The sequence below is a fragment of the Prionailurus viverrinus genome, chromosome B1 (assembly GCF_022837055.1).
Source record: "Prionailurus viverrinus isolate Anna chromosome B1, UM_Priviv_1.0, whole genome shotgun sequence".
NCBI classification, from domain to species: Eukaryota; Metazoa; Chordata; class Mammalia; order Carnivora; family Felidae; genus Prionailurus; species Prionailurus viverrinus.
Window position 1 is genome coordinate 108873149 of NC_062564.1, and position 15029 is coordinate 108888177.

At 34.2% G+C, this 15029-nt stretch overlaps 1 protein-coding gene across 1 annotated transcript in view; it reads left to right on the forward strand.

The window, feature by feature from the left end:
- The window catches only part of LOC125163264 (bifunctional heparan sulfate N-deacetylase/N-sulfotransferase 4-like), a 427047-nt gene that overhangs the window by 43299 nt on the left and 368719 nt on the right, over positions 1 to 15029 (forward strand). Inside the window, exon 2 of the mRNA XM_047854786.1 lies at positions 2272 to 2399. The gene's annotated coding sequence lies outside the window, so the exon portion shown is untranslated. The remainder of the gene's footprint in view (positions 1 to 2271; positions 2400 to 15029) is intronic.

Here is a 15029-nt window from a genome sequence, read left to right on the forward strand (position 1 = left end):
TTCAGTGCCCTGGGTCTAGATCTAAGCTCTTTCCTCAGTACCCTTTGTATATGTTTTTGTCACACTAAATCCTCCTTGTGTTACTTATGCATCTTTTAGCTACCTTTTAATATCTAGAAGGCCCAGTCTTTAAACATTGTTCCTTTTCGAGAATGCCTTTTAATATTCTTGGTACTTGACTCTTTCATAAAAACATTTGAATCATATTGCTAAATAAAATGTAAAATTGAGTGAAACAAACCACATTGAGAATTTTATTACAATTACAGTCTATCAGTTTAAGTTTATATCATAACAGTGTTGAATCTCTCAATACTTGAAATAGTTGTATTTCTACCATTTTTTTCAGATTTGCCTTAATGATTTACAGTAAAATTTCATACTTTGCTTTCTATAAATTTTATACATTGAAAAAGATTTATTCTGGGGCCCTTGACTGGGTGGCTCAGTCAGTTGAGAGTCTGACTTGGGCTCAGGTCATGATCTCACAGTTCAAAAGTCTGAACCCCGCATCCCTCTAAGTGCAGAGCCTGCTTGGGATTCTCTCTCTGCCCCTCGTACTTTCTCTCTCTTTCTCTCTCTGTCTCTATCTCTCAAAACAAACTTAAAAAAAAATTTATTCCTGGGACGCCTGGGTGGCTCAGTCAGTTAAGCATCTGACTTCAGCTCAGACCATGATCTCATAGCTGGTGAGTTGAGCCCTGTGTAGGGGCTCTGTGCTGACAGCTCAGACCCTGGAGCCTGCTTTGAATTCTGTGTCTCCCTCTCGCTCTCTGCCCATCCTCCACTCTCTCTCTCTCTCTCTCTCTCTCTCTCTCTCTCAAATATAAACATTAGAAATTTTTTTTTAATTTATTCCTTAAAAAAAGATTTATTTCTATTTTTTGTTGCCCTTGTAAATGATCACTTTTTATTTTATTTTACTAAGAAATGTGTTATTTGCTGCTGGATTTTAGAAATGAACTGATTTTTGTATTTTATTTTATTTTATTTTATTTTATTTTATTTTATTTTATTTTATTTTATTTTATTTTTAAGTAATCTCTACACCCAATGTGGGGCTCAAACTGACAACCTCAAGATCAAGAGTCACGTGCTCTTACGACTGAGCCAGCCAGGTGCCCCATTTTTTTTATTTTGTATTTTGTATTTTTGTATCCTAAACTCTGTCATTAACTCTATTGGTTTAGCAGTAGATTTTGGGGAGGCTTTCTCTGTGGAGAATTACATCTTATGTAAATAATAAAAACTCCTTTTTATTCCTATATCTACTTTGTTTTGCCCCTGTCTACACCGACAAAGACCTCATTATTATGTTTTATTAGGTATAATGATGGCAGGCATCCTTGCATTGTTCCTGATGTTAGAAAGAATGCTTTCAGTTTTTCTTCAATCAAGTGTGATATTTGTTAATTATTTTTGTACATGTACTTACTAAGTTAAAAAAAAAGACTTTCTGTTCCTTTTGCTAAAAATTTAATACAGAATGAATGTTGAATTTGATTGCCTATTTTCCTTTATTTATCAATGTAATAAGATCCTTACCTTTTCATTTGTAATATGTTAAAATATATTAATCACTCGAAGAATTTTGAATTGTATTATGTTCATTGGACTGCATGCCAAGTAAAGACCAGCTTCTGATTGTGAATGCAGAGGCTATTTTTTTCTCTACCCACTATCAAGGTCAAGATTTAAGTTTTTCCATCTGTCTTTTTCTGTGTGGTGGGGGGTTTAATTTTCATTAAGCTGTTAAGATTCTGTTTTATGTGGAGTCTCCAATCCAGGTCTGCACCAAAGGCAGACTAGAGGCATGCCCTCCATGTCTTATGCATTCCTGAAAGTAGAAGCTCAAGGTACCAGAGTTTGCAGGAACTCTACTGAAAATTAGCTTTGGTGCTCTTGAAATAAATTTTTAGTCCCAAGATGGAGCCACTCCTGCACAGGTGCAATGTCAGCAAACCAAAACTTAGACAAACTTCATGCCCTTGTAAATGCTCAGCTTGAACACAAACACAATATATCCAGCCAGTCCCCAAACTCTAAGCCACTTTTAGGCATTTGTACCCCAAACAAGGCTGACTATGTGGACCCAGCCAATCAGATATTTTCTACTTGTGTCTTCCTTTTTCTTTGTTCTTCATCTAATAAAAGCTTCCTGCCCTCTGACCCATTTTGCAGTTCTTCAAAGAAAGACTGTATATTTCATAAAGTGTTAAATAAAGTTTGTTTGTATCACTTAAATTGTTTTCTTTAATATTTTTTTAACAGTTTTTGGTGACAAGAAATGGGATCCAAAGCTGACTGCAAACACCCTTGGACCAAGGACATGCATAGGCAAGATGCCCAATGATCCCTTTGAATTTACTGTTCCTCCTCTTCTTATCTAAGAGCCTTGGGTAAGTCATCCGCGGATTTGAGCTATCTGTAACTGGATTCATATAATATATTCCATTTTATGTCTGGTTCTTTCATTCAATATCAAAAATTTGATATTCAGCCTTGGTGTTCTGTATGGCAGCAATTTGTGTATTCTCATTACTAAGATATATTTGCTTTTACAGATAGGACAAAATATGTTTATTCATTCTTCTGTCAATAGTCTTTGGGCTGTTTCTAGTTACTAGCTTTTATGCATAATGCTTTTATGAAAACTCATATACGTGTTCTGTTGAATACAGTAAAACCTTGGATTGCGAATAACTTGTTCTGTGAGTGTTCCACAAGACAAGCCAACATTTCTAATAAATTTTAACTTGATAAATGAGTGATGTATTTCAATATGAGTAGTACATGATGCCAAATGTTTCATGATCACAACTGAGCCAATGGCTCTTCTTTCCCTCTCTCACTGTTGGATTGTGGGTGATTGTCTCCCAGGCTCAGATGCTTGGTCTCAGGCTGCAGTGTTTGGCAGAAATCAGTGATTTTTCAGAACTTTGGAAGGTGTTCACACCTGGCACCAGTGTATCTTTTGTCACTTCAAGGCACCTATGGACGGTCCTTTGCTTTTCCATACAAGAATAAGTTTAGGAATGCTTTGCTTCATTCTGGGTCAGGTTGCCTGCAGATATAGACCCTTTCCTCTGCTGTCTTATTGCCAGTTACATTAAATACAGTATATGACAAGAGTTTATTAATACTGTACTATAGTCAACATCCGTACAAGCATATACAATGGCTCCCATGCAGAAAAAGGTTGAAAAGAAAGGCTGTAAGAAGGAGATGATTATGGTGGAAGTTAAGAAGGAAATACATCAAAAAGTACAAACATGGTATGGGAATGGCTGGAATTGCAAGATTTTATAAGACATCTACATCTGCATCTTGTCTGCAGAGGAGGAGGGGAAAAAGGCAGGAGAATCCCTCACTTCAAATGAGATTATGGAGATGTGTAAAATGTGGGAAACAGTGCAAAATTTTGTAGAAAAGCACCACATGAATAAGGTTTGTATCAGTGCAAGCGATGAATCTGTTGAAAAACAATGCAATGTCACATTTCTGCAAAATCCTCAAAAGGAGGCAAAAACAAGTGTCATTGGATAGGTTCCTTGTTAAAGCTGCAAGAAAAGAAAAGGATTCCATTGAGCCAATAGACACCAGTGATTCCATTAGTGATAGTGAAATTCATCCTACACAATAACCCTCCCTCACACCAGCCATGAAGGTTTTCAAAGGTAAATGCAGGTTGATTTATTTATTTTTCTTTGTATTTTGTATTTTTTTTATTATTTTGTATTATATCACAGCATTGTAATCATTTTTATATATATATTTTGGGTTGTAGAATTAATCATCTGAGTTTCCATTATTTCTTATGGGGAAATTCACTTTGATATACAAGTGCTTTGGATTACAAGTACGTTTCCGGAACGAATTATGGTGACAAACCAAGGTTTTACTGTATGTGTATACTTATCTGCTAGATATACATCAAGGAAAGATATTGCCGTGTCACAAAATAGGCATATATTCTGCATCAGTAGACATCACCAAACAACCTTCCTAGTTGGTTTTACTATTTATACCCCCACCAGCAAGCAGTATATGCAAAGTCCAATAACTTCAAGTTACACTGAAGCTGGGTATTATCTCTTTTGGATTTAATATTTAGAGGCTGGGTAATGATTGCAGTAGATTTTAATTTGCATTTCTCTATGGCTAATGAGGTAGAGAACCTTTCATACATTGTTTGGCCATTTGGATATCCTCTTTTGTAATGTCCGTTCAAATTATTTTCCAAGTATTGTATACAGTTTTCTATTTTGTCCATTTATATGATTTCTTATATATAGTCTATGTAAGCCTCTAACGAATGTACACATTGCAAATATATTCTCCTACTCTGTGCTATCTATTCATTTTCTTGATGATAAACAGAAGATCTTAATGTAGCTCTGTTTATCATTTTTTTTTCTCTAGAGTTTGTTACCAAGTTAAAATGTCTGCCTACTCCAAGATCATAAAGATACTCTCCTATGATTTCTTCTGGAAAATTTCTTTTTTTTTTTACTTTGACATTTACATTTATTTTCCATCTGGAATTGTTTAATATAATGTAAAGTATAGAAGGTAAGACTGATTTTTTTTTCTTAGATGTGTATCCAGTTGACCCATGGCCATTACTGAAAAAATCATTCTTTCCTAATTTTACTACAGGATGAACATTGTATCAGGTCACTATATATTTTTGAGTTTGTTTCTATTTGTTCTATTCTTTTCCATTGGCCCATTTTTCTATACCTATACCAAAACACACTGTTTTCATTTCTGTAGGTATGCATGTCTTGATTTTGATAGCATAAGTCCACAAGCTTTGTTATCGTCTTCTAGATTGTCTTTCCTAGTTACTTTTTGATGTTTTTTTAATTTAGATACAATTTGCATGTGCTTAAATGTTAAAATCTTATTTTCAGTTTGATGAGTTTTAACAATTGTACATATCCATTTCAGAATCACCCAAAACAAGATATAGAACATTGCAGTTATGTTCCTTGCATTATTTTGATGCAGATTCCAGGTTTCATAGTCAAAAGTATTTTACTATATATCTATAAAAGAAAAGCGTTCTTAAAAACTAAACCATAATACCATTTTCAGATCTAAATGTGTTAACTATGATTCCTTAATAATATCTAATTGCAAAAACTTGATTTTGAATTAAAAACATACTTTCTTCCCTTAGAGGTCATGTTCTAGAGAGTTACAGCAAATACATGCAACTTTTCTCAAGATCGGTTCCACTGTGGTTTCAATGAAGATTTTTAAAATGTCTGTCCTGCCTTAATCACAGATAGGAGAGACAAAATATATAAAAACATTGACAACCGTAAATTGCTACATATATATATATATGTATATGTGTATTATATATATATATATGTATATGTATATTATATATATATATGTATATGTATATTATATATATATATATAATATATATATATATATAAAATTGTCTCCACTAACCTTTTCATTTTATATAAGCCAAACAAAAATTAAGGAGGTTAAATCTGCAACTTTTGAGTTCCTCCTCCCTTTCTTTCTTGATGAAGCCACGTCTCTCTCCTTGGGCAGAGGCATCTTTTTTGGTGATGGAGGACCCCTCTTCCATTCTGGCAGACCTCTTGTGAGAATATCTATCTCTCCTCTTTCTTTGACAGCTTTCTGATCATTGCTAAAATCAAGCTCACCTTATTTACCACACATCATTTTCCCATTCTGGCATCTCTATATATTTTTTGTGATATCAACATTTGCTTCTTTTACCCAGATATAAAACCCTGACGGTATGAGTGAGGGACAAGGCCATGGGGCTCTTTTCTCTATGATTTATGATGTTCGGGTTTTGCAGCATTTCTTAAGTCTGTAGGTTGATGTCTTTGGTCAATCTTGGAGTTTTCTTGGCCATCATTAAATATTGTTCTGCTTTGTTCTCTTCCTCCTGTCCTACTGGTACTCAAATTAGAAGTATATTAGGTCTTTTTTTTCTTTCTCCTCATATGTCTCCCATCTCTTTTTCCTATTTTCTATCCTTTCGCTATTCACACAGTTTAATTGGGATATTTCCTATTGGCCTTCACTAAAGTCACTATACCTTTCTTTTGCTGCATCCAATTTGTTATTAGACTCATCTATTTATTTCTTAAATTGTAATTGAATGTGTAATTAGTAAAAATTTTGTTGATTCTTTTATGTTTAGAGATTCCACTTCTCTAATGAAATTCTTCCTTATATTATTTATTTTCTTAAACTTAAATCATAGTTACTTTAAAGTGCATCCTTAGTAAATAAAATGTCTAAGTCTTCCTGGGTCACATTTTCTTGTCATTTATTTTTCTTGGTATGCTGAGTATTTTTTTTAATGATTGTGGGACATTTTGCATTAATAATTCTAAAGACTGAGTAATTTGTATTTTACTCTGAAGAGGATTCATCTTCCTTCTATTGAATAGCTTGCATGGGGATGAATACCTTAATCCAATCAAGAGCTGATCTACTCATGGTATGTTTTTACTAAAGCCCCTTTCCTTGCTATGTCCTCCCATTTTATTTTTAATCTCTTCAACATTTTAAGGGTGTCAACAATTATTCCCTTTAGCCTCTTTGCTTCTTTCTCTCTGTAGTTTAAGAATTCAATAAACTCCCTAAAGAAAAATCACTGGATTTTTCCTCATTTCCCTATGCCTCAATTTTTCTGAGATCTTGGGCTCTCAAGTTTTGGCTGCCATTGTATTTCTAACCTCTACTTTTTATCCCCAGACTTAATAAAATTGCTGAAAACTCTGCTAGTTTCCATTTTCCTAGTAACAGCTCTGTCTCTCACTTCATAGCCTTTTTGCCTTCTCCAAGAATTGGCAAAAGCACTGTGCTTACAGCAGCTTGTAGAATATCAGTCTGTCTTTCCTTGCTTCCCTCAAATCATTGCTAGCAATTCTAGAAACAGATTTTTCTTTTGCATTTTAGCTGGCCTTATTTTGTTGCAAGCTGCTCCCTCATATCCAGAAGCAAAAATTTCATTTAAGCCCTTTTAAGATTGTTACTTTTGATTTTTTGTGGACTGATCAGTGGCATGGAGGTAGAAAATTTTAATTTTTAAATGGAAGTGAGGATGTTAGCTACTCTGTTGTCAATAAAATGAATTGAATTGCAGGGGGAAAAATATGGCTACTTATAGTTATTTTTACCCTACTTATTTCTTGGCCATGTTCTAGATAATTGAGATTGATATATAAATAAGACACACATTGGGGTGCCTGGGTAGCTCAGTCAGTTGAGTATCCCATTCTTGATTTGGGCTCAGATTAGGATCGCAGGGTCATGGGACCAAGCCTCTTGTTGGGCTCCATGCTGAGTGTGGAGCCTGCTTAAGATTCTCTTTCACTTGCCCTCTGCCCCTCTTCCCTGCTTGCATGCTCTCTCCCTCTAAAATAAAATGAAATAAAAACTTTTTTAAAAAGACCCATATTAAGTCAACTTGTAAAATTAGTGAATAGGGATAATATAATAATACATATATAATATATAATAATATATACACAATAATCTAATTCTACATAAATACTTTATAATTCTCTTTTTGGTTTTCATTTGACTATATTAATATATTTTCAACTTCATGTCAAAACTATTTAAAATAACTACATATATTTTGATAACATCAAAATTCAATACTACTTCTTATACTTGTTTTTCTTTAAATTTCTAAATATTTTCTGCCTTCTCTAAGTCCTGTCTTGATCATAGCCTCACTTTGTAACATTCTCAATGTCCCAGGATATGGCATAGATATGTAGGTAATTTATTCTAATTTTCTCTTCTTTTCATTGACCAACTGTTGAAACACAGTGTCCTGTTCTAGGTCAAGCTCAAATTTTACTTCTTTTTAGGACCTTTACTGTCCTTATATAAGCAATATAAAAGGCATCAGGCTCATATACACTCATTGAATTTGGGAGGGGTTGCATTTTTGGACATGATCTTTTTAACTAGATCAGTTCTTTAAGGGGCCCTCATAGCATGATCCTCAGAGGAAAAAGTTTACAGCATAGTACGGGTATTTGGGGAACAACAAACTTACAACTGCTTTCATCATATTTTCTTTCAACTACCTTTTATTCAGTTCTTTGGCCATAGTGCCAAGTTGCTCTAAATTTCCTGATATCTTTCATATTATGAAAGTCCATCTACTAACCCTAATTTGTATGATAATCTGTGCTATTTATTTTCTCAATCACTTTCTAATAGGTCTTTCAACATCTATATGACTTCCACTTTAATATCCTGTGTGATACACCTTTTATTTCTTTTCAACAGGTTAAATGCATCACTCACTTTCCTCTTGTCAGGCATATGAGTCAAAACTTAATCAAAACAAAAAAGAAATGGCAGGGGTACCAGGGTGACTCAGTTGGTTAAGCATCCGACTCTTGATCTCAGCTGGGGTCATGATCTCACGGTTCTGACTTTGAGCCCCACTTTGGGCTCTGCACTGACTGTGGAGCCTGCTTGGGATTCTGTCTCTCCCTCTCTCTCTGCCCCTCCCCTGTCACTCTCACTCATGCTCTCTCAAAAAATAAACTAAAAAAACAAAAGCAAACAAACAGGCAAAAAAATAAATGGCAGATAAACAGATTATAGTGGTGTAAACCATATTTTATAATAATCATAATTAAGGATAGCAACTTAGAACAAATATTGACTGAGAGATAAAAACAGAATAACAGTCAAATAAAATCACATATTGTACTATAATAAATTGTTCTATTTTAGTATATGTGAAATTATCATAAGCATTTCAGAAACAAGTAGCACTATAATAAACCAGCAGAGTGACATAAATGACACATCTATGTACAATGCTTGGCATATCCATCAATAGATGCTCAACAAACTTCAGGATGTTATTTCATTCTCCCTTAGGTAGAATTAAATGCTTTCTCAATTTATGTTCATAGCATTTAAATATATTCTATTATGACACTAGCCTGGAAGATCTATGAATTCAGGAGTCACAACTAACTTGTTCTCCCCTGCATCCAAAGTGCTATTTAGTATCTGTCATGGCATATTTTTTAAAAACAGTTATTTAGTTTTGAGAGAGAGAAAGACAGAGAGACAGAGTGTAAGCAGGGGAGGGGCAGAGAGAGAGGGAGACATAGAATCTGAAGCAGGTTTCAGGCTCTGAGCTGTCAGGACAGAGCCCAATGCGGGGCTTGAACTCAAGGACTGCAAGATAATGACCTGAATAGAAGTCAGATGCTCAGCCAGCTGAGCCACCCAGGCACCCCAGCATATGTGTTAAGTATTTTTCCAAATAAATGAATCAACATTCAGCATTTCTTCACTTAATTAGGAATTCCCCAAGCCTAGAAAGGGCTTGATAACAATGAATATCCAACTAATATTTATTAAATTCATTATTTCAGATAACAAACATTTATTTAGTCTTTATTGTCTGCCATGAACTGTACTAAACAAAATGAGAATTACTGAGCAAATTGAAAATATATTCACCACCCTCATGTCTGCCTGTTCTCTTCCTGCCTAATTCCATCATCTAATATTTTTCTGTGTCAAGAAAAATAATTATTGAGAAGAGTAGTTTAAGAAGACTATGAGATAATATTAATGCTCCTTGAAAATAATTTATGTTTAAAACTTTTATTCATCTCTAATGCTAGACGTAATCCTCTTTTTTTTTTCAGATTACTCTTCCATTAACAAAACACAAGTTCAGAGGATATAAGTATTTAGAGAGTGCTTGAGAAGATTGAGTAGGCAAGGTCCCAATTTGCATTATATAGTTTTTTTACTCCTAGGCTATTCCCTTTGTATACAAATAGTTACAGACTCTGCTTGAAAGAAGACATTTTCAGTAATTCAGGGATGTGTGTTTGTCACTCATCTTGGGTGGGGATGTCTGGAAGAAGTAAGAAATGAAGGAAGAATCATAGTAAAAATGGCAAGAAAAATATGTTGAAAATTCAGTTAGGATTTTAGGAGATATGAAATTTAAATGCAATAATTTCCTGATTATTTTAAGTTAAACCTCTCGTCTCTCACTCAAATTCTTTCTTTCTCTTGTCTAAAATGTTTTTATTTGAGTACAGTTGACACACAGTGTTACATTTTAGATGTATAACAGTGATTCCACAAGTCTGTATGTTATTATGCTACACTCACCACAAGTGTAACTACTATCTGTAACCATACAATGCTATTACAATACCATTGACTATATCCCCTATATTGTACCTTCTTTCCCTGTGACTAATTCCACAACTGGAAACCTGTATGTCCCACTCCCCTCTACCCATTTTGCCCATCAACCCACTCTCCTCTCTGGCGACCTTCAGTTCTCTGTATATATGAGTCTGTTTCTGCTTTTTGTTTGTTTATTTACTTGTTTGTTTGGTAGATTCCGCATATGAAAGAAATCATATTGTATTGGTCTTTCTCTGTCTGACTTATTTCACGAAGCATAAATACCCTCTAGATCCATCCATGTTTTTGCAAGCGGCAAGATCTAACCTTTTTTATGTCTGAGTAATATTCATTCCAGTGCGTGTGTGCGTGTGTGTGTGTGTGGGTGCATGTGTACGCGCGCGTGTGTGTGCGCGTGCGTGCTATCTTCTTTATCCTTTCACCTTTTGGTGGGCACTTAGGTTGTTTCTATATCTTGACTATTCTAAATAATGCTGTAATAAACATTGTGGCGTGTATATCTTTTTGAATTAGTGTTTTAGTTTTTGGGTTTTTTTAGGGTAAGTGCCTAATAGTGGAATTACTGGATCATATGCTATTTCTATTAATTTTTTGAGGAACTCCTATACTATTTTCTGTAGTGGCTGCACCAACTTATATTCTCACCAACAATGCATGAGGGTTCCTTTTCCTTCCCATATTCTCCAGCACTTGTGCTTTCTTGTCTTTTTAATTCTAGCCATTCTGATAGGTATAAGACATATCATTGATTTGGTATAGGTTTTGATTTGCATTTCTTTGATGAGTAGTGATGTTGAGTATCTTTTCATATGTCTGATTACCATCTGTATGTTTTCTCCATCAAAATACTTTTATGTCTTTAAGCATAAGATCTGTGTCTCCGTATTAAAAACATGAATGTATGGTTGTTACCTAGAGACAAACAGTAACTATGCTGAAGAACATCTTTTAAGCTTACATATACAAAATATATAATATGTATTGTTTTTATTTAAAATAAAATACCGACAATGTAGATTCTTTTGAATTACATTTATATAATATGTTCATGTCAACACATAAACTTTTACCACATTTTTAATTAACAATATATGATTCTCATATATTTGTTCATATTCAAGACTTTTCCTTTAACTAGAGGAGTATTATAAACAGGTCTACATTAGAAAATAACTTGCAGTTTTGTGAAGGAGGTATTACATAAGTAGAAACTGAGAAACTGGAAATGAGGTAAGATTAGAAAGGTATTTCACAGGCAAATCTGATAAAGTTAGTGACAGACTAGATGCTAGGGATGGGGGAGACTGAGGAGGAAACAACGGGGTTTTTAACAATGTGGGAGCCAAGTAGAGCATAGCAATGAGTTTAACCAGAATAGGAGCCACAGATATGGACAAATCAGAAGGCATGACATGCCTCCAACCATCACAGAGTTGAAAGAACCTGAACAAAGTAATCCAAAACACCAAAGGGAATGAAAGTATGTTTTTCACAATCATATATAAAACTCAAGACTGTCTACTTTTTATATTGTTCTTTGAAAACACATAGTAAAATCCGTAATATCGTAGAATGCCATTAATTAATTTATATTTATTGAATTTCTATTTTCCCATTTAGTATCCCTTCCCAGTGCCACTCTGATTAGAACAAACAGTCAACAGTACCAGAGGAATTAGAAGCCCTGTTCTTCAGGGGCATGTGGAGTCCCTTATTTTGTCAAATTCAACAGATCCTCTTGACTGTTCCTTGACATGTGTGATTAATTGCCAGGAGTCACTTTATTCTCAGCATCTCCCTCACCCGTGTTGCTCAGGCTCTGCTCTCCAGCTGCCACATCGCATCTCTCAGAAGAATTGAAATATGCCTTTATATTTAAATTTAGTCCTTGTGATCAGGCAGAACTTGTCACATACCTGCCATCCTCACCTAATAATAGGCAAGCGTGAGTGAGTACTAGGACTCCTAGTGTATATTTAATACACTATCCATTGCGTGAAAATACTGACGTGTCTCCTGGAGCCTGCATTGATGCATACATTTGTTTTCTGTTATGCCCACTCTCTGTCATCTGACAGTTCATTAAACCCAGTATTTGGTTAGGTAATGTTTGCTATTCTTTCTTGTATATTTACTTCAAATTGGAAAAATCAAATTTAAAAACACCATCCAACTTTCAAGATTCTTATACATAAAACTTACATAAAACAAAGAATAGTCAGATAATAGAAAGGCAGTGAGGGTAAAATCAATAGTTAACTAATTTTAAATGGTACTTCAGAGCATCTTATTTTTTGTATTTTGGAAAAAAAACTTATATTTTAAATTAGCCACCCTGTCTTGGGACAATTTCAAGAAGCATGAAAAATGAAGTGCTACTAAGATTCAGTCAATGCTTTAAAATTTTCTATTAATGATAGATAATAGACATAATAATACAGGATGCTATCAATGCTTTGTATTTGGCACAGATACCTTTATTTAATTCCAAATTAGAAACAATATTCCTAATTTTCAAGATGCTCATTAGGTTTCCAAATTAGAAAATGGTATTTCTCCATTTTTTAAGTTTGTATGTACGTGTGTACGCTTGTATGTATGTATGTATTTACCCTGAGAGAGAGAAAGAGCATGCAAGCATGTGTAGGGGTGGGGTTGTAGTGGGAAGGGGAAAAGAGAAGAGGAGAGAATCCCAAGCAGGCTGTATGCTGACAGCACAGAACAGAGCTTAATACCAAAAACTGTGAGATCATTAACTAAGCTGAAATCATGAGTCGAATGCTCAACTGACTGAGCCACCCCAGTGCCTTGGTATTCTTCATTTTTAAACATGGAAATGGCACTTGATATCAAGCCTAATCATTTCACTTTTTTTTTAATATTGAGTTCAAGAAAAGGCTAAATATAGAAGAGGCATCTTAGCCTCCATGTTATACATAATTATTTCCTTTTAGTAACCTTTTGAAATTAAATTTTGTATATTCATTCCCTTGTGTACATTTCCTGCTATATATCTAGAAGAAAGCCATGGTGTCAGTGATGAATAGAACCAGTGACCTATCCTTCTCTACAAGAACAAGATATTCTCTATTGAGAGAACCTACTCTGAATTCTGTGTTTCAGTTCCCTCTCGTAGCTCCTATTTCTCTGCTCAGCCAGCATGTTTTCATAGTAGCAGATTCAGATTCTTCTCAGGAAAGAAGACCAAAAGATCAGTGTCGAATTAGCCACATTAAATGCTCTGATCAGACTCAAATATAATGTTCAAGAGTATATTTGAATTTATCAAATATTTTTTTAATCCATAGTGCTTCTTTTAGTTCAGATAGAAAGCTCAGATCACTTCTTTTTCTTACATTACTGAGAATAAAGTACCCTCTGCCATGCAAGGTTATTCAGGTCCCTTTTCCAAATTTCAGGTATATTTTCTCTCATGTATTCATTCATTTATTCACTCATTTCTTAGTTAATTCAATCATTAGTGATTTTTCCACAAGCATTGATCCTTAAGTGTGAATACAAAAATACTCTATAGAAATGATATACATTGACATAAAAACCAGTTATTGATAATTCAATGTATATTTTAATAGTCTAATCTTAAAAGCTAGTTGAAATTTTAACAAATTATGAATATTTCTAAAATCCTTCCTTGAAAGAAACTTGATTCTTTGGCTCAACATTTTTTTCCAGTAAAACAGTTAAGAAATTTCATGTTAGATGTTTGATCTTTTAGATCTTCCATCCATAGCAACTGAAAGATAACACTTTGTAATTCAAAGTTATTTATGGAAATATTTCACTGAACTAGTGAGGCTCTTATGGTATAGTCACAAAATAAAGTTATTTTCTTCTCTTCCTATTCATTTAAACCTATTCTGTGAGAATAGACTTTCCTGCCTTAGATGAAATATTTGACAGCTTCTTTAACTCTTTGGTTGTACTGTTTTCATTCAAATGAGAAGGATCTCACCTGAATAATTAAGAAGGCCAGTTCAGCATAATAATTAAAAACTTAGTGTTGAATTCAGTTCTTAATCTTATTCCTTTCAACAGAGGGAGACTTCCAGTAGGGAAACTTGCAGAAGGAAAGGGCTGAATGCATGGCTTCCTTTCTATTTCCTGCATAGGTTACTGCTCTGCTCCCATCCTCACTAGGCTGTAGTAGGCTACTCTACAATTAAAGAGAGTGGGAGATTAGTGAGAAAAGAGGTAAAGGGCAGGAATTTTGCTACTTGACAGATATTAATGTTATTAGGCATTGAATTTCTCTGTGATTTTAAGGTCTTTAAAGCTAACTCTTTCTTGAAGCACATTCATAATGCATTTTCACCTGTCTAGTCATTTGTAATATCCTCAAAAGTTCTTGATTTTGTGATGTTTGGATCACTCAGTCTTTCTCCATTGGAATCCCCTTCTTAACCTTCCTCCTTTCACTTTTGGGCAAAATTTCTTTAAGTAGGTTTAGTGACTCTCACCTACTGTAAGCTAAATGCTTGTGAATCCTTTGTTCTGGTAAATTCTGGAATTCAGTTTATTCCTTTTAATTTTTTAATTAGAACAACTAACAAGCTATACTCTTTCTGGGTGTGGATCTGACACCAATTTCTATGCCTCATCCCTCTAGGGGGTTGTAACAAGTCAATGCTTTTTTTTTTTTTAATCTTAGTGCAGTCTGAAGTTCTACCATTAACAGAGACATTGTTTTCACATATCATGTTTCATCAAATTTAAGACTGCACTGATTTAAGATGTGCAGTGAATTTATATTCTGCCATTAAGAGACAACATCAGTTGAAATA